Source organism: Diceros bicornis, chromosome 20 (genome assembly GCF_020826845.1).
Source record: "Diceros bicornis minor isolate mBicDic1 chromosome 20, mDicBic1.mat.cur, whole genome shotgun sequence".
NCBI lineage: Eukaryota > Metazoa > Chordata > Mammalia > Perissodactyla > Rhinocerotidae > Diceros > Diceros bicornis.
In genome coordinates, this window is record NC_080759.1 from 26,643,259 (window position 1) to 26,663,317 (window position 20,059).

The window sequence follows — 20,059 nt, forward strand, 5'->3', positions numbered from 1 at the left end:
TGTATCAGAAAGTCTGGTAGAAAACTGTAAGTGGATAACATTCTCACCATATGAGTCTATGTTATTTAAGGACATGCATGTATTAACTACATCATCCTGTTTATGCCCTGTGGTATGTGCTCAATCCTTGGGAAACTATGGTTTAATGGACAGTCAAACACCTAACAAAATCAGGCTTACTACTCTGATATCCCCATCTCCACGGTAGATACAACCAGCAGACTAACTAGATGTTTACGTCGGCCTGACAGGACCCATTTTACTCCTGGACAGTGTTGGGATGGACATCATCAACGGGTGCTTCTGCCTTTACTTTTATGATTCCAAGTCCTAGTCTAACGGACAGATTTTTTCTTTGAATACTATAATCCTTTTATCAGGAAATAGTCAAATCTTTTAAACCAGGGAACGATTTGGTCTCTTCAAAGTAACTTTTTAAATCTCTAATCTGATATAGTATAATATGATTATTATGCATTTTAACTCTCAGAATACAATCTTTTCTTTCTTTCCTTTTCATATTTTTAGAAGGTCACTTACTGTTATATCTGTGTTCTACCTATAAATACAAAATACTATGGCAATTTATTGGAGCAGGAGTGGGTAGGTATATGAGCAGTGATCAGGTCTGGTGTCATAGATAGGTGACATTAGAGCTCAGGCTGTAAAGATGGATTTGTTTTCTCTATATGGAATGAGAAAGAAAAGTTAATCTAGGCAGAAGGAACAGCATGTGCAAAGGCATAGAATCATGAAAAAATAAAATATATTCAGGGATTGAAAGTAGTTAAATACAGTCTGGGAGGAGATGATTTTCATTTAAACAGTGGATTATCAGAGAACATAGCTCCCCATAAACAAGAGAACCCAAAATATATATAGTCGTAACTAATATGGCATATAGGTAAAAGACATCAGGATTGGACCCTGGGAAAATTACTTAACATTATAAGCCTCCATTTGTAAAACGGGAAATAATAAATAATTCCACCTATTTTATAGAGTCATGAGGATAAAATTAAATATCCTTAGACCAGTGGTTCTCAACTGGGGGTAATTTTGCCCCCCTTGGGACATTTAGTAATATCTATAGATAATTTTGATTGTCATGTCTAGGGGAGGAGGGAAGGCTGCTACTGGCATCTAGGAGGTGAAGGTCAGGGATGCTGCTTAATATCCTACAGTACGTAGGACCGCCCTCCACAACAAAAGCTTATTTGGACCAAAATACTAAAGGCACTGAGGTTGAGAAACCCTGACTGAGCCTAATGCATAGCTTACAGTATGCAGTCAATAAATGTTATCCAGAAGAGGAAGAGGAAAGTAAGGAGAAGAGAAAAGTGGGGGGAGGGAGGAAGAAGGGGAGGGATGCTGCTGTACAAAGGATCTGAGTTCTCTCCAATGCTTTTTGTTATGGTGAATGTCAAGCCATCGTGACCTGCTGTCATCAAGTGCACCACCTAATCCCATCTACCAGCTGTCTTGCTACATGGATAATTGGTCATAGGGTGACCAGATAAGAATTACGTCTGTAATTCTGGGCCCTGGAAGAACAGTCAAGCACCTGACCAAAATGAAGTTTTATAAACAAGGAGAAGGACAAAACCTCCCTCTAACTCTAACACATGGCCACCATCTCTGGTCCTGTGAACACGTATTTCAGGCCTGAGAATAGCAAATGGCAAGACCCAGTAACCAAGGTTGGCAGTTCATTCGGTCCACTAGTCTTGAAATAGTGAATCATCACAAGTCAAGTCTAGTGGACCAGACACATACAAAAGGAGACCATAGCACACTATTTAAATAGGTCTTGCATACAAAATCTGGAAGGCCAAAAGACTTCTGATGGTCCTTCAATGCAAAGGATGGTGTGGCAAAGCTAAGAATGGCTGAGGACAAGAACAGAGAATGCTCCGATGAGTATGTAGTGTCAGTGATAGTGTAGCCTTTTTCAAACTAAGCTTCAGCTAACCACACTTTGGCAGAACAAAATACAGAAGCAAGGCTCTGCCAACAGAGGCTTGAGCCACAAACCAAAGAGCAATCTGCATGTATATATGATGTGGAAAGAACCGCTTGTCAGATGTTGGTTTTTCTCAGCCACAGCCTCACATGCGGTGGTATCATCTTGAAATTATGAAGGACAGTTTGATTCTTTAACTACCCAGGCATGCAAGGAACTAATGAAGGATAATATCCTATGTTGACAAGTTAATGTCTCGGCGGGGAAGACCAATTAGGAAATGTGTCATTTGGGGTGCTGCCTATAGTTCCAGAATCAACTCAATGTCTCTGTTTGAACTGACATCTTGGCTAAATACTGAAGCTCTGGAGTCAAATGGAATTGAGTTTGAATACTAGCTCCACCATTCACTGACTATGCAATCTAGGAAAAGCTATTTAACTTCTCCAAACACCAATTTCCTCAATGCTAGAATGGGAATGATAAAAATGGCTACTTTGTGGAGTTGTAGTGAGAATTAAACGTGATACTTCAGGTAGAATTCATATCATCATACCCAGCACAGGGTAACTCTTTGGTAAACACCAGCTGCCTTGTGGACATTGGTGTCCATCAAAGAAATCACTTACCTTGCTTTCACATCTCATCCCCTATATTTGAGAGCAAAGGACACAGGTCCTGTCAATCATATCACATGTTGATAACTGTGAATTGGGACACAGGGGTCCACATACACTAAAAAGAGAACTGTAAACAAAAACTGTGACTCATGAATTTGTTCATGATTCTTCCCAGATGTGGACATAACCTTTCTTCAGTTTTGATATATCTATTAGAATGTTTGTCCTTCTGTGTTCTTTTTCACACCCATATTGCCACCATTTTGAGGAGAAAAAATATATTTCTTTTGAACAATTTCTTCCTCATACATTTTTCTTTCTTTGCTATGATACCGGCCAATCATTGCAGCAACCTTCAGATATCTGTCAGCCACAAAAGTTCCACGAGGAGAAGTTTGCTATCAGTCACTTCAACCATTCAAGCTCAGGAACTATAATGAGAAAACAAAACAATCATTTCCTAAAATTCAGAAGAAACTAAGAAATTCCAAACATCACACATTATGATATAAATGCCTCTACTGAAGTTTAAGGGACAGTTGCTCCCTAAAGAAATACTTGGTAAAATATGTCCGTTTCATAGACAGAGGCAGAGTAGCAATAGGTTAGAATACTAGAACGAGAGAAAGAAAAGGAAGAAGCATAAGCTTAATTAAATTGGTATTTCCCATGATCCTTTTGTGACTGGGAATGTATCAGTCTTCATTTGTAGGTGAAACATGATGAAAAACGTCATGAAAGTTAACATTTTTGAGGGCTTACTGTGTGCCAGGCACTGTTCTAAATCTTTTACATATATTAAATCACAACAGTCTTATGAGATGGAAATTACAGCACCCTCATTTTGCAAAACGAGGGAAAGAAAGGTTAGAGAGGTAAAATACCAAGATTACATAGCTAGTCAGTTGCAGATCTGGGGTTTAAACTCGAGCAGTATGAATCCAGAGACTTTCCTTTTAACTTCTACACTTTAATGCCTCTGAATGAAAGTAAAGAAATATTACCTATCAGAAACCACTAAAAATCTAGACACAACCCATTTCACAAAAAAAATTACGAAATGAAACTATGCTCTCATCACATAACAATTTAAATGGTTTTGCTTCCAGACAAAGATTAATGTTGTATTTTAAGGAGAGTAAATAGAATTTTTTAATTCACTAGGCTTGGATGGTTAGCCCACAAAACATCCAGAATTTCGTGGTGGTAATGGCCTTAATGGGTATTTTTTTTCTTCCAGGAGGTTAACATTTTTACCAGAAAGGAAGATGAGATTTCTTCCAAGTAGTCTGACTTAACTACAAAAGGCTGTCTTAAATTTTTCTAATTTTTCATTGCCTTATTCTATTTAATTCACAAATTTCCTTGGTTTCTCCTTAAGTGAATATACCATGAACTCAAGCTTTTTTTCTCATTGGCTCACAAGCACCATCTAGTGAAAAAACAGAATAATTACAGAACGGTTCCTGCTGGTAAATTTAATCTATGTTAATAAAGCCTAAGATAGCACGATTTTACCATTGTTCTAAAATAAAATGAGATTTTTTTAAAGGCAAACATTATGGCTAAGGTTAAAAATATTATGTATTTCAAGTTTTGTTATTGTTTTGGATTTTTAGAAATTGAGAATTAACCTGCTTTCTATTTCCAACTCCCATTGGCCTTTCTACTACCCACAATTATGGGTCCTCAGGCAGCATTTTAAGCATCACGTTTCACTGTACCAGTTTCCCAGGATGGTCTTTGAAATTTGGTTTTCTATATCGCCCATGCTCTGCTTTCTTCCTCCTCCTTTTCAGTTATCACACTAAAATGTTTTTTTTAAATATATTCACCTAACCATTTATCAAGGACAATCTCTGCCCTCAAGAAGCTCACAGTCTAGTAGATGTGAACTTCAGGGAAATAAAGTATTACAGGTGTTATGAGAGAGTATAGTGTAAGGTAGAATTAATCATCTAGTCAGAAGGATCAGATAGAATTGGCTGCTATTTTGTGATTTCAGCAAATGACAAGCAGCACATCTTATTCTACAAAAGAGGCTCTCTTAGTCAACCTCCACTTAACCAACCCACCACGTTAACCAAAGCTCTCCATCATGTCTGTAAAGTATATCGACTCATGCCCACTGCACACTGAATGCTTAAGGCTAGAAGGCTGTTGTGAAACACTCATGAACTTCTGTTCCTACCAGCTGAATTGAATGCTTAACAAAAGGCAATTGGATTTTGTTCCCAATATGTTTATGCCAGTTTTAGTTGTAGTTACAGAATATTAATTACACAATTTAAGTCAATACTACATCAGTCAATCAAATACAAATTTGAAAATTGGTGTCAAATTAGGCGGAAGTGAGACAACTATAGAAGATTGGGGGGAAATCATAAAAATTGCATTAGAATTGCATTCACATTGGTTTTAAGATGTTTTTAGACTCCTGCTCTAATTTTTTAAAAACGTAGAAATCTTAGCTGATGCTTATGGGTATATTTTATGCAAGAAAGACAATGTACAGCATTCCCGAGATCTCAAACTTTAAAAGAAAGTGAACAATAGATCATAAAATTATTCATAACCAAGAATAATATTAAAAAGTGGCACAGAGGTATAAGAATAGTGTCAAAGAAAACGAAAGTACAAAATGAGCTCAAGACGGTGGAAAAATAGAACAGTAAACTAGGCTTTTTAAATTGTATTTAGAGAAAAATGACAGCGTGAGAGATGCAAATCTTTGGACTATGGTAGATGATGCCATAATAACAAAGAACAGAGAGAAAGTCTATTTCCTTGAACCCTATTTTCCTTTCTTCTTTGTAGAGTGAACTTTAGCTGGAAAAGGTAGAAGAGAGGACTTTATAAGGAACCTCCTAACTGCTCTAAAATATGCCCAAATGTATATTGTACATGCTATATCTAAGTATAATTCCACAACGTGCCTTAAGATTGCTGCATCTGTTGTCTGCCATCTTTGAGGAATCAAGACAAACAGGAGAAATGGTACAAGATTGACAGTGGGAAAATTTATTCTTGACCTTCCAAACACGGCAAGAAGTAGATATTGCAAACGTTGTACTGGAAATATGCTAATTATCCTCAACTACATTCTAGAACAAATTATTAAAATCTCAGACTATGAGCATTTTAAAAGGGAACAATGTTGTGTGTGAGTCATGATTAGGTCATAGGAAACAAGTCCTACCAAAACTAAGTCATTTCTGTTTTTGTATGTTTATTAGGTTAGTCGGTTTCCTATTTCCGTGTATTTTTAGAAGACATTTGACAAAGCTTTTAAGGACACTCTTCTGGACAAAAAGTGAAGAAATGTGAGTTCAAAAGATTTATTGTTGTTTGTACGTAAAGTGTCCTGACCAATAGGTCAAAGCCAGCCTTGGAGAAGAGTCTGTAGTACATGTTGTCCAGTTTCATCATAAGCCCTATGAAATGAGGGAATATTTTTTTCTTCAATGAATTCAATGAGAAAATGGATGCCATACTTGAAGGTGACACAAAGTTAGAAGGAACAGTCAACGCTTTGGATGGCAGACTCAGAATTCTGATCCCAAAGGATAGAAAATGAGCCTAAATGAGTGAAGTCTAAAAAACTAAAATAAAATTAGAGTCAGCCCTGATGGCCTAGTGATTAAAAATTCGGCACACTCCACACTCCACTTCAGCAGCCTGGGTTTGGTTCCCAGGCGCAGAACCACATGGTTCTTCTGTCAGTAGCCATGCTGTGGCAGTAGCTCACATAGAGGAGCTGCAGGGGCCCACAACTAGAGTATACAACTATCTACTGGGGCTTTGGGCAGGAACAAGGAGGAAGATTGGCAACAAATGTTAGCTCAGGGTGAATCTTTCCCAGCAAAAAAAAAATAAAATAAAATAAAGAAAGGCTGTAAAAAAAAAAAAAAAAAAACCAAAGAGTGTAAATGGGAGAGAAATTATAAGCAGCGTGTGTAGAAAAAGAGTTAGGATTTTAGTTAAGTCCACTATAAGAAAAAGAAGTGTCAAAGAGGTAATGTGCTCATTGACTATATTAATTATAGTAATGGTACCCTAGAGAGGAGACATTTTCCACAGTGGCTGGTCAACAGTGTCAAATATGACCAAGATGTCCAAGAAAATGAGTTCTGAGATTTACATTTGGTGATAAGGAGGTCGCTATTGACTTTCAAGGGAGTGATTTCAGGGGTCAGCCTGGTGGTGTAGTGGTTAAGTTCGCACTCTCCACTTTGGAGGCCTGGGGTTCGCAGGTTCGGATCCCGGCATGGACCTACACACCACTTGTCCAGCCATGCTGGGGTGGCATCCCATACACAAAGTAGAGGAAGATGGGCACAAATGTCAGCTCAGCGCTAATCTTCCGCGGCAAAAAGAGGAAGATTGGCAAATGGATGTTAGCTCAGGGCCCATCTTCCTGACCAAAAAAACAAAAAAGAGAGAGTGATTTCAGCTAAATAATTAGGCTAGGTGCCAACGACAAACGTTTTTGAAGAGTGCAGAGAGTGTGAGCAAAATTAAACTACCCATCTGAGAGCTTTGATTGGTAAAGGAAAGAAAATAAATTTTGAATAGAGAAGATAAACTAATATTGGATTAATGTTAAGTTCTCTCGTTATAAAAACTGATAATTTTATGCAGTTTAGAGTGAAACCCAAAACTATAATGAAAACTCAAGAAGCTCTATGCTTCGTGTCCTTAGATTATTATTATCCAGCTTCAGCAATGCTCTGCCTCTAATAATCAATACATTTTCATACTTTATTTTACTTTTACATTTATGATATAAATAAGCATATCAGAAAGACCAGCTCTGGGGTAATATAGAGGAACTAGAATACAGTTTAGCACAATTATTGGGCTAGTAAAAAGAAGAGAGGAATCTAAACTGTGAGCAACTGAGACAGAAAGACAATTTTCTGCAAAAACTCGATCAGCTCTACTCTAAGAAGCAGCCTCTGTAGGGAACATGGACCAGCATGGGACAAAGAAGACAGTCAGGGGGCCCGCCCCGTGGCTTAGCGGTTAAGTGCGTGCGCTCCGCTACTGGTGGCCCGGGTTCGGATCCCGGGCGCGCACCGACGCACCACTTCTCCAGCCATGCTGAGGCCTCTTCCCACATACAGCAACTAGAAGGATGTGCAGCTATGACATACAACTATCTACTGGGGCTTTGGGGAGAAAAAAGGAGGAGGATTGGCAATAGATGTTAGCTCAGAGCCGGTCTTCCTCAGCAAAAAGAGGAGAATTAGCACGGATGTTAGCTCAGGGCTGATCTTCCTCGCAAAAAAAAAAAAAAACAAGAAGATGGTCAGAAGACGATGAAGAACCTAAATAGTAACAAAGAGGACATGACATAGAGGCTGGACAGAGATACTGCCCAGACCAGACTAGACCACAGGCTTCATCATTTTCTAGAAAGGAAGGAGCAGTAGTTAACAACAGAACCACGTTGTGCTTCTGTAGGTGAATTTGCTGTAGCTTGCTGTGGATATGTATGCTTAGGCACATAATGAGATCTATCCAGCTACACCATTAAAACAGAAAAAAAGAAAGAAAAGGAAACCTCAAGAGCAGCCTGCATTTAAAAACAAGTAGTTCATATCCTAGGAGTGAAGCACATGATCCTTCTCATGGCACCACATCAAAATGACAGATTCTGTGTTTCCAAAAGGTGAAGAAATCTTTTGGAAAAATTGACTCTGCCAAACACATGCATGAAGTTAAGCAAATGTCAAATTGGTATATTAAACTGTACTTCTTTGCTTCTTTGTTTAGCATCCCGAAGAGTTCACAAATTACAAGAAGTTCCCAACTAACCAAGAGGTTGTTTTCTAAAAGGGAGCTGGCAAATCAGTTCTGTGACAGCATAGTACTATGGTTCAGAGTGGAGCCAGACGGCCCAGGTTCAAATCCGGACTCTACCATCTACTTAATTAATTGGACTCTGAGCTTCCACATCTGTACAATAGGATACCTACTCAAAGGATTGTTCTGTTGTGATTAATGAGTTACTACATTGAAAGTCTTTAGAATCATCCCTGGTATATAGCGAGTATTCAACAAATGTTAGCTGTTATTATAATTAGCATGCTTATAGGAACAGGAACACGGTAAGTATTTCCTAGAACAGGAGGACCATAGGGCTGTAGTTATGGGAAAGGAGAGGAGATAGGTCCCCAGGGATTTGGTAAATGTCTATACCTCTCCATATGCATACAAGGGGACTTCTCTCTGGGTTACATCTCCAAAGTGTTTAGCAGAGCACATTTAAATTCCAAAAAGCATGCTAAGCAAAATAAATAAATAATGCTTAATTAAATTTAAAAATTAAGTGATCAGATAACAATGGGAAATGCTATATATTATTTCCTTTATTATTGGAGGTTGACAGTGTGTATTATCAGTCCTGCGATTAAAAAGAAAAAAATACCATTACATTTTGTTTAATCCACCATTTCCTAAACTTTTGTGACCGTAGAACCCATTTTTCTCTTACCTGCCATTAGCACCACATTTTGGGAAATGCTTCTCCAGGTCAATTAGTTCCCAGATATTCTAAACTGAAGAACAAACAGCAGTTATCCCCAAGGAAATAAAAGTAGAGGCTTTTGACTCACAACCCTCAGAGAATTATAAAAATGCTGAATAAGTTGAATATTGGTTAAATCACGATTGCTATTCTCACTCAATCCATTCAAAGTCAGGATAGCAATGTTAAAATAAAACATAAAGCTCCAACACATTCTTTTTTCTGCTCATATTAGTAAACCTATCACAAATAATTTTTCTGTTTAAGTTAATTATTATAGACTCTAATGAAAATAAATCTGAGAACTGTATTAAAGCATTATAGTTCTTCCATAATAAATCCAAAATTGTTTAATTACAAAAGAAAGGAAGTTTTTAACTATTATTGCATGGAAAAACAGGAATAATATTTATGGCAGCCCGGCAATGTTTTTCAATGCAAGCTAGTACTCATGTTAGCTCTTATTAGTTTTCTTGCTTCTGGGAGTGTTTTTATTCATGGGTTAGAATTTAAATGGGTAAGGCATTGTAACGGAAAATGTTTTTATTCATGGGTTAGAATTTAAATGGGTAAGGCATTGAAACGGAGCCCACATTGCTCTAATAAGTCTTAGTTTCAGCATACCAATCTTAGCTTTAATTTCCCCTCTTGAAACATCTCATAGAGCTTTTAGAATGCCATGTGCCTGCTTTCTTGCCCACAGTAGTAATAAAACACCCAGTTCAGGCACAGAAATTTCTAAAGTAAGAGAGAATTTCATTGTTCAGAATCTCAGTTCATTCATTCTTTCATTCATTTAACAAACATGTATTGAGTACATTCCATGTGTCAGAATATATGCTAAGTATTGGGAATACTACAGTGGGCAAAAATAGACAAGATCTCTATCCTCTTGGAGCTTACAGTCCCACGGGCTGTAAATATAATATAACTACATACAAAAAAGGTTGAATTGAAAGTACTCTGAAGAAGAGATATTTGGTTCTATGATCACCTGTAATAGGAGAATTGACTTAATCAGGGGCTTCTGGGACACTTCCCTAAGAAAGTATTAATGGAGTCAAGAGCTGAAGGAAAGCAGTGGGATGACAAAATAGAGGAAGAGCCCAGCAGGCAGAAGTAAGTGTGTGGGCAAGGCCCTCTGGCGGGCAAAGACCCGGTACACATTCTCTCTCAGTTAGCCGTTTCCTAGGAAAGCAAACCAACAAACTAACCCTGGCTCAATGGCGAATGAAAAAGAATAATGTTATGTGTCCAGGGATAGTTGCATGTTCATTCTTGGAGATGGAAATTCTTAGCTTAGGGGGAAAAAATTCATTATTTAAATAATATTGAAGTCTCAAGTACCAGGATAGGCAGATAAGAAAGATATTCCAGGGTAAGTAGGATTTCCCAATGTCTCCCCACTCATGCTGCATAGAAGAATGATTATCCACGCTCCCATGGGAAAAGAGGAAGTGGAGACAATGGAAAGAAATAGGAAGGAATCTAAGGAAGGGAATAAAAAGGGGAATAGTCAGAACTAAGTTAATGCATAGTTTTTTTAAAAAAGAAGGAACAAAGTTTGTTATTAACGCTCTGTCATCGCTTGTGTCAGTCTTCCATTGCTATGTAACCAACCACCCCTAAACAACAATTTGTTATGTCTCAGAATTCTGTTTGTTAGGAATTCTGGCAAGGTTCAGCTGGTGCTTCTGTGGCTCCATGGATGTTGCTCATGCAGCTGCCTTCAGCTGGTGAGCCCAAGACAACCCCTAATCCTCCAAAACTCTCCAGGTTGCCTCCCATGATTCAGCCCAAGTTTCTTTGTAGCATAGCAATAGAGTCACCAGAGGGAACTTTCCAAAAGGCCAAGCCCCAATGCACAAGCACTAATCAAGCCTCCATCTGCATGTCACTTGCTAACGCTTCACTGGCCAAAGCAAGTCACAATGTCAAGCCCAGAGTCAAACAAGGATTGATTCACATATGCAAGAACAAGTGCTCTTGGAATTCCTAAAAATGGTGTCAGTCTTTCTCTGTATGTGTGTATATACTATCACCAAAGCAACATTAAAAATATTTAGCCTACTCTTTTTATCATATCTGTGAACTTTCTCCACACACGTCCCCACTCTCTGCCACAAAGAAGATATATTTTACAAGTGTTTCAAGTTCCCCATGGCATTAAACTGTGCTCTTTGGAAAAAGCAATCATTTATATGGAAGAATCATTAACTGAATTCATCACTCAATCCGTATGTAAAAGGCGGTGAAATGTGAGTCACCCAATTTTGATGTTTGCTAGGAGAAATGGTTGAAATTATTAAATGAGACATTTGATCGCCTGTAATTTCAATGACTTACACCATCCCAATTCCTCTTCACCAATAATAATCACAAATCGACTATATCAGCATTCATGATTTTTTGTAAGGGAACTGTACCAGGTAAGCTTCAATCAAGGAAGCAGAACCACTACGAGTGATAGGAAAAAAGGGATTTACTGGGAATTCAACTTTACAAAATTGCGGATGCTGGTGAAGAAGTCTACGAAAGGCTATGGGCTCTGTTTCTGTTGATGGCCCTGAAGTGACTATAGGTGAGCAGGCTGACAGCCAGACATGAAGTGGGCGAGAGCGAGGACGAACTGGAATCTTTGTCTGTCTCTCACACTCAACCACACAGGTGACCTGCAGAAGCTGGTGCCCTTCACCAGGGAGCTGTACAAGTGCCTTACCTAGGATGTCAAGAACCTGAAAAAAGAGATCCAACAGGAGCAAAAGCATCTGGGGTCCCAAATGGCATGCAAGGCCAACAAGTGAGCCTGGAGATGTCACAATGTGCGCGGAGCTGAAGCAATGCCCAGGGCTCTGAATAAGCCTTCAGAGTGAAATGGCTGCTGCCTCACTTCATCTTCCAAATCTCAGGCCATTTCTCTGGGGGCTAACCTAGAATCAGGCAAGGAAGGAAATTCTGGGAAAGGTACTTCCAGCTTAGCTAAATTGACACAAAGCTGCAATAGTTATCCTCACCACCCATCAGAAACATGGCTGCTTCTTGCCTGATGGACTGATCTTCTGAGATCAACCCAGAAGGCAAAGAAAACCCCAGACCTCAGAAAGAGGTAGAGGAACTAGTACTACTGAATTGCTGCTGCCCAGTTTCAACTGACTCAATATTTTCTTGGTAGCTTGAGCCTTCTGTGATGCAAAGAACAGAGTTTCTCCTTCACTCATGCTCTGACAAAGATGCGGTAAGGAATAGATTGTGAAAGATACTAGGAATATTATTTCTTATTTGACTTTTGCTTGAGAGCAGCATAAGGGAGATTAGTCTGTACCAAAATTGACAAATGACTATTGAAAGGCGGTAAAAAAAAAAAGTGACTTAATTGACAAATGACTATCGAAAGGCAGTAAGAAGAAAAGTAACTATTCCAAGAGTCACGACCCCAAGCCTCCTCCCCACAATAACCTGAAAAATGGTAGTGCCTTAGCACAAGAATGTTATTTAAAACATTAAAACTATTGATAAAAAATCAATATTGTGTTATATTTTTGAAGAGAATTACTTCCTTTTCCCTTAAAATGTCTTTTTTTTTCAATTATTTTATTGAGGTCATAATGGTTTATAAGATTGTGTAATTTCAAGTGTACATTATAGACTGTCTTGTGCTCACCACCAATAGTCTAATTTTTATCCATCACCATATATACATGCCCCTTCACCCCTTTGGCCCACCGCCCAGGCCCCTTCCCCTCTGGTAACGGCTAATCTGTTCTCTTTGTCCATGTGTTAGTTTATCTTCCACATATGAGTGAAATCATAGTTTGTCTTTCTCTGTCTGGCTTATTTCGCTAAACATAATACCCTCAAGTCCATCCATGTTGTTGCAAATGGGACGATTTTGTCTTTTCTTATGGCTGAGTAGTATTCCATTGCATACATACCACATCTTCTTTATCCATTCATCAGTTGATGGGCACTTGGGTTGCTTCCACATCTTGGCTATTGTGAATAATGCTGCAATGAACACAGGGGTGCAGAAGTATCTCTGAATTGTTGTTTTCAAGTTCTTTGGATAAATACCCAGTAATGGGGTAGCTGGATCATATGGTACTTCTATTTTTAACTTTTTTTTTTTTTTGTAAGGAAGATCAGCCCTGTGCTAACATCTGCCAATCCACCTCTTTTTTTTTTTTTTTTTTTTGCTGAGGAAGACTGGCCCTGGGCTAACATCCATGCCCGTCTTCCTCCACTTCATATGGGATGCCGCCACAGCATGGCTTGCCAAGCGGTGCATCAGTGCATGCCCAAGATCCGAACCGGCGAACCCCGGGCCGCCACAGTGGAGCGCGCGCACCTAACTGCTTGCGCCATGGGGCCAGCCCCTATTTTTAATTTTTTGAGAAATCGCCATACTGTTTTCCATAGTGGCTGCACCAGTTTGCATTCCCATCAGCAGTGTATGAGGGTTCCCTTTTCTCTACATCCCTCCAACATTTGTTATTTTTTGTCTTGGTAATTATAGCCCTTCTGACAGATCGAATGTGATATCTCGTAGTTTTGATTTGCATTTCCCTAATAATTAGTGACGTTGAACATCTTTTCATGTACCTATTGGCCATTTGTATATCTTCTTTGGAAAAATGTCTGTTTATATCCTTTGCCCATTTTTTGATTGGGTTGTTTTTTTGTTGTTGAGTTGTATGAGTTCTTTATACATTTGGAAATTAACTGCTTGTCAGATATATGATTTGTAAATATTTTCTCCCAGTTGGTGGCTTGTCTTTTTGTTTTGTTCTTGGTTTCCTTTGCCTTGCAGAAGCTCTTTAGTCTGATGTAGTCCCATTTGTTTATTTTTTCTTTTGTTTCCCATGCCTGAGTAGGCATGGTATTTGAAAAGATGCTACTAAGACCCATGTCAAAGGGTAGACTCAATTTGGTGAATTTTCATATGCTTTCTCCTCCATTTAAAATGCCGGTTTCTTCCTTGTCTGACTAGTCATCTCTTATTCATCTTCCAGAAGGCTTCTCTGCAAAATCTCCCCAGAATTCCCTACTTTTACCCCAGGCAACAATAATGATTCTTGTCTATGGGCTACTTCCATAACTTGAAAATCATTTAATTTTTGCACTTACATCAAATTGTAATTTTATTGTCCCTATGTGCATCCGATTGCACTGCAAGGGACCACATCACATGTATCTGTTACCTGGCATAGCACATGGTACACAATAAATAAGAAATAGTTGGGCTTGTCATTGCCACTTGATCATATATTTTATAGATAGGAGACCAAACCAAGTCAGTGGTGGAGGGAACAGAATTCAAAACATTTCAAGTACTATAAGCAATTTCTCACATCACCTTATAATCTAGAAAATGTCATTCACTGCTACCATTCACTCTTTTTACAGCTTCATTTGAATTACAACTCCTCACTCCACATTCCTTCCAAAAATCTCATGTCAATAGTCTCTCCGATTCTCTGCCCCTTTGACATCCCCACCTCCCATTTGGAATCTAAAAAACTACTGTATTTTGGGTTTCACCCATCTCATGACTGCTTCTTTGGTCTCTCTTTTCCCAGGGGCTTTTCCCCCCATCTCATGGGAAGTAAATGGACTCCCATGCTCATCAATGGTCACTTTTCTCTTCTCACCCCGTGTTCCACCTCGACCAGCCCCTCTCAGCCCACGGGCTCATACATCAAGAACACTTACTATGCTAAGCTCTACCTCATGGCCCCATGTTCTCCCTTGCAGCCTTTTCTAATTTCCTGCTCAGGTGATGGCATGAAAATATTAAATCATGGCAGTTCTAAAGATGTTTATCTTCTTTGTTCCATTTTGTTCAACTTCTTTCATTTCTATGGGGAAAAAAATATTATTCCAGAGGAGCTAAAAGCTTATGCATAAAATAGGAACCACGACATTTATTGAAATGACCAAGTGCTTGTAATTTAGGGAAAAAATATAATGAATTGGCAGAAGATATGGTTCTTGTTGTTCCATCTGCCACAGGGTAATTACGAGAAGACTGTGATGTTTTGTGCTCCAATTTCTCCAATGAAAATTAAAATTAATAACATACACAGAAATCATTATTTTAAAAAAAAATTCATCCGTACTAAAAAATTAGATGGGCTACAAATGCTAATTTTTGTTCTTAAAAAGGCAATAATTATCAAAGGAGCTGTGTTTTGACCTTTGTTTCTTCATTTCAGATGTGCTCCAACTATGAATGAATGGTTTTTCTCAACTTTTGGCTATAGATTTAATACCAAAGCACAGTTGATAAACTAGTAGAAATTAGATGACAGAGCATTTTATGTCCCTCACAGGGCAGGGGTCAAAAAAAAGAAACCTTCCTCAAAACAACTCAATGTCTCACTAAATTTTTTAAAATAACAGGTTTCTGAAGCAATTCAGTTAGTCTCAGGAGAATAATTAAATGGCTCTTCCTTAAAATTTCTTTGCTTGAAGCATTTGGATCAATTCCATTTCAAATTATTTAAGTAACACAGTACCTACTAGTTTTTTTTTGTGGAGATAACATAAATATTCCATTCTCATACAAAAGCTTTAAAAAGTTTCAACCCAGGGGCCGGCCCGGTGGCACAGCAATTAAGTGAGCGCGCTCCACTTCGGCGGCCCAAGGGTGCAGGTTCAGATCCGGGCGCACACCGACGCACCGCTTGTCAAGCCATGCTGTGGCAGTGTCCCATATCAAGTAGAGGAAGATGGGCACGGATGTTAGCCCAGGGCCAATCTTCCTCAGCAAAAAGAGGAGGATTCGCATCGGATGTTAGCTCAGGGCCAATCTTCCTCACAAAAATAAAAAAAAAGTTTCACCCCAAATATAAATTGTAGTAATAAGAGAAATTTGCCAAAATATGGTGAGATTATCATATTCTCCACTTTGTGTATTTCTTCCTTCCCATTTCATATTGCTTTAAACATCTTGTAACTTTTTATTTCATTTAGAACAAAGAAGAATTAGAGAGTGTCAATGTGCAAAGATATTAGTAACCAAGACTAGATGGGACCATATACATCTCAGGATGAAGACCAAGGACCCGATCACTCCAACTTTGACGTTATGTAATTCACCTTGCTCTCTACCCTACTTTGCCTCTGAATGAAGATGTGTCTCCAGGAGTAGGAGGAGGAGAAGGAAACACCCTGATTTAAGGTCAAATTTCCATTAGCAGGGAAAATGGGAGCTCGAGAGAGGAACTAAGTTTAGTTATAGGAAAACAAGTCATATTTTGGCACAACTGAGTTTGTGGCCCGGGAGATGACAATTCACAGCGAAAAGCTTTGACCTGACTGGCTGTCAGGTGGGAAAGTGTTGGAGGTCAAAGCAGGCAAGGAGGTATAGCTGGCACGGTCCTGGAAAGCAAAACCCAGAAAGGTGGAAGATCTGCTGCAAAGCCTTCTTTATTCTCCTCCTAAGTAGGAAGCATCCTCAAGATTTAGGCTTTCGTGTATGAGGCAAAAATGGCAGCCGCTGCTTAAAGAGAGAATGCGTGGAAGGACAAATCATGACTGGATAACCAGCAGTCTTTGTAGAGCTCTGGAAAAACAGCAGACATGTTTTTCCTCTATGGAATTCACATTTCTTCCTATCATTTTATAAGTGGTTGGCATCTTCTCGCTGAAATTTTAACTGGGTTTTAAGAAATATATTTAAGTAGTTTAGTATGATGTGGTTCTTCCCTCTTATGAGTGTCATCCTTTCCTTTAGCTATTTTTGTTTAACATCTACAGAGTGGAGAAGTGGACCTTGCTGTCGGTCAGATCTGGATTTAAGTCCAACTGCGTCATCATTTTCTGTTGTAGGATGCCCCGAAAACCCACAGGCTGCTGGATAGGATGTTGTCTAGCACAAAATGAGTACTCATTAACTAGTAGCTACTGTTACTATTACCCACTCACTGAGATACTAAAATGAATGAGGAGGGCAGAGTCTTTCTACCTAGAATTTTAAAAAAAGAAAAAGCTAAGATAAACTTCCAGATGAGTCCTGAACAGAATTCAATGCGGAACCCACATAAAAATGCACTCCCCTCCTTCCCTCTGCCCTGCATGGCAATGTATTTATTAAAATGCCTTTGTGCTTAGTTTATCAAAAGGTGATACACTCTAGAAATGTAAGCATGACCAAAAGTGATTCATCATGTAGAAAACAGTAACACCTTTCATGGTGATGCCATTATCCAACTACTCATCCTGGTTCACCACTAAAATCTACCCTTTGGTGCTGCTTCCACAGACAGTATTCTGGGTCATATGCATCACAGCAAGGACCAAAACCAGGACAGGTACTCTGAAATTGTTACGTGTGCAGTATCCGCATGAGATTCTCTGTTATGGTCTTTGAATGTTCCATTGGTCTCATTCACAATGACGACTCTGATCTTGATACAACCATGTTTCCAAGTACTGTACTTACACCCAACACTAATGAAGCAGTTATCCCCAACCAGTCACAAGGGTGTGGGCCTGAAGCATGTCTCAGCTTCCACGCCCATACAAATCCCAACGGGACCAAACCACAGAGCTAGCTGTAATTTGCAAGAACAAAACTTTCCCTGAATCAGTCAAGCCCTGAAAGCTTTAAAAGGCCTCTTCTAGAAGAAGTGATTTCTGAAGCACAGTGTTTCAGTAAACTAAGAGAGTAGTGACAAAACATTCTAAAGATAAAGCTATGGCACTCTGTTCCATCCCTCTGGGGAAGACATCTCCCTGCTGACAAAATACAAAGGGGTTATTTAGTCACACTTTCACCCATTTTTCTGAAGTGTAGATGTGACCTTTCAGTTCTAACCCACTGATGCTGCTGCCTGTGTGTGTGTGGTGGAGGACTGGAATCACAAAGTCTGAATAGAATTAACCAGGCACAAGACTCTGCTGTATTAGTTTAAGCCCCGTACTCTTGTGAAAAGTACACTTCCTAACTGGGAGAAAGAAGAGGGAAAAAGACAAGGCTGGCTGATAGCAACACACTGGCTTTTGGAAAATCAGTTCCAGAAGAGGACTGGTTTAGATAAAAGCTCACTGGCTAAATCTATTTCCACACCTTATTGTAGAAGTTTCCAAGTTCTGCTTTTCCTATAGTAAACCAAAAACAAAGCAGGACAGAAAAAAAAAGACCTTATTTCAACTTCTAAATGGTCCATTTCCATGGGTTTTTACTATCCCCTAGATCAAATCGCATTGCTGTTGTGTTGTTCATCTTCTCAAATGCGACAAGAAGAAGGGGAATAAGTCCCTATTCCACCTGTACAGTAGAGGAAATAGGAGCACCTCCAGCCCCCTGCTCTGAGTTCTCACCTTTCTTTTCACATCTCTCCATTGTGGGGGAAGGAACTAGCCACTGTCACCCCATGTGTCACCTGCCTACCCCCAATCCACATCCCCTCCTCAAATCTTCTTCAAGTCCATGACGACCACTTCTTCTCCCCGCCACTCTATTGCTGCCACGTGTACCTCCCCCCTCAACTCATAGTCACCTTAGGTGAGCTGGGTCAGTTTTACCCCCTCCGTTCCAGTACCTTGATGTCTTTGTTATTCACAATGACCCAAAGTACCCAGTTCTTTGAAGGTCTGATTTGGTATATGAACGAAATTTGAAATATTCAGGGGCAAATACCCTTTAGGCAATCTTTCCATTAGTATTATTTTCCACAAATAGGCTTTTGGAAAGAGCTGGAGAGCAGAGTTTGGCAAGAACATAAAGTACAAATATTTTATATAGAACGAGGAAGTCATATCCATTGACAATCAACACGACAGCGATGTAACATCTCCCCATTACGAAGGGTGCAAGCTTTTAAAGTTCTCCATAGTCATAAACTGACCTCTCTCTACCAATCTAATGATTTTCTACTCTTCCCCCAAATAAATTATCTACTATGATCTAATCTTTTTTTCCTATCACTATCTTAATCATATGTAAGAGTTTCAAATATTGGTCATTCTAATCACTGTCTTATCATCTACATCACTATTTTACCAGCAACCAAAAGATTTCCATCCAGAATGACAGTATATCCCATGTTAAATGTCTATAATCACTTAAATGGTGAAGAAAACAGTTCAATTCCTTAAGCCAATATGTAAATTCTAAGAGATAAAAGGAACAGCAAACTTGTGCGCTTTGAAATTCAAATGTTACCACTTCTGCTGCTTTACTAAACCAACACTTTCAAAGTTTCACTTAGAAAAGTTTTCTTTTTTTCTCCTTGTTAATTAACTTAATCCTTCTTTCCTTTGAGAATGTAAAGGGCAGCTGGATTATACAGATTGCTGCCACAGGAGGGAAGTTTGGTTTGGGGTGTTTTTTTACCATTCTGACCCAATAATATCTGTTGGCAAAGACTCTCAAAAACTGGCAAGAGCTATAAATTATATATCTTAACTATTCTTCTCTAGCTATACAAAAGAGCTGTCCAACTTTCTGGTACTAAAATACTTTAACTCACCAGACTTGTGCCTTAAGGGACTAGAAAATTTGCCTCTAAGTCAGATGAACACAGGGGTTATTATGAGTTAAAAATTACACAGAATAAGGCTTCGGGATCACATAAATTGATCTAAACCCTAAAGCTGACTGACACATAATAGATCCCATATTTGTGTTGGATGAGAAAACAGCAAAATCTAAATGTTAGGGTCATGACTTGGACAGAATCAGAAAGGCCAAGGCCCACTTTCCAGATTCATTATCAAACACTTAACTGATATTCTTGACTCAGTAAAGCCCTGAAAGCCTAGTGCATGAAGAGATCAGTCCTCTCTATCAGTGCTCTCTGTTCCAATCTTGAAAAAAAGAGTATACAGAATGATAAAAAGATTTATATATCAGAAAACTGTCCAAAGTTTGATAGATAGATATAGATAGAAACATATTTATAATGTATAAAAACTTATACATTTACTTATATACATTCT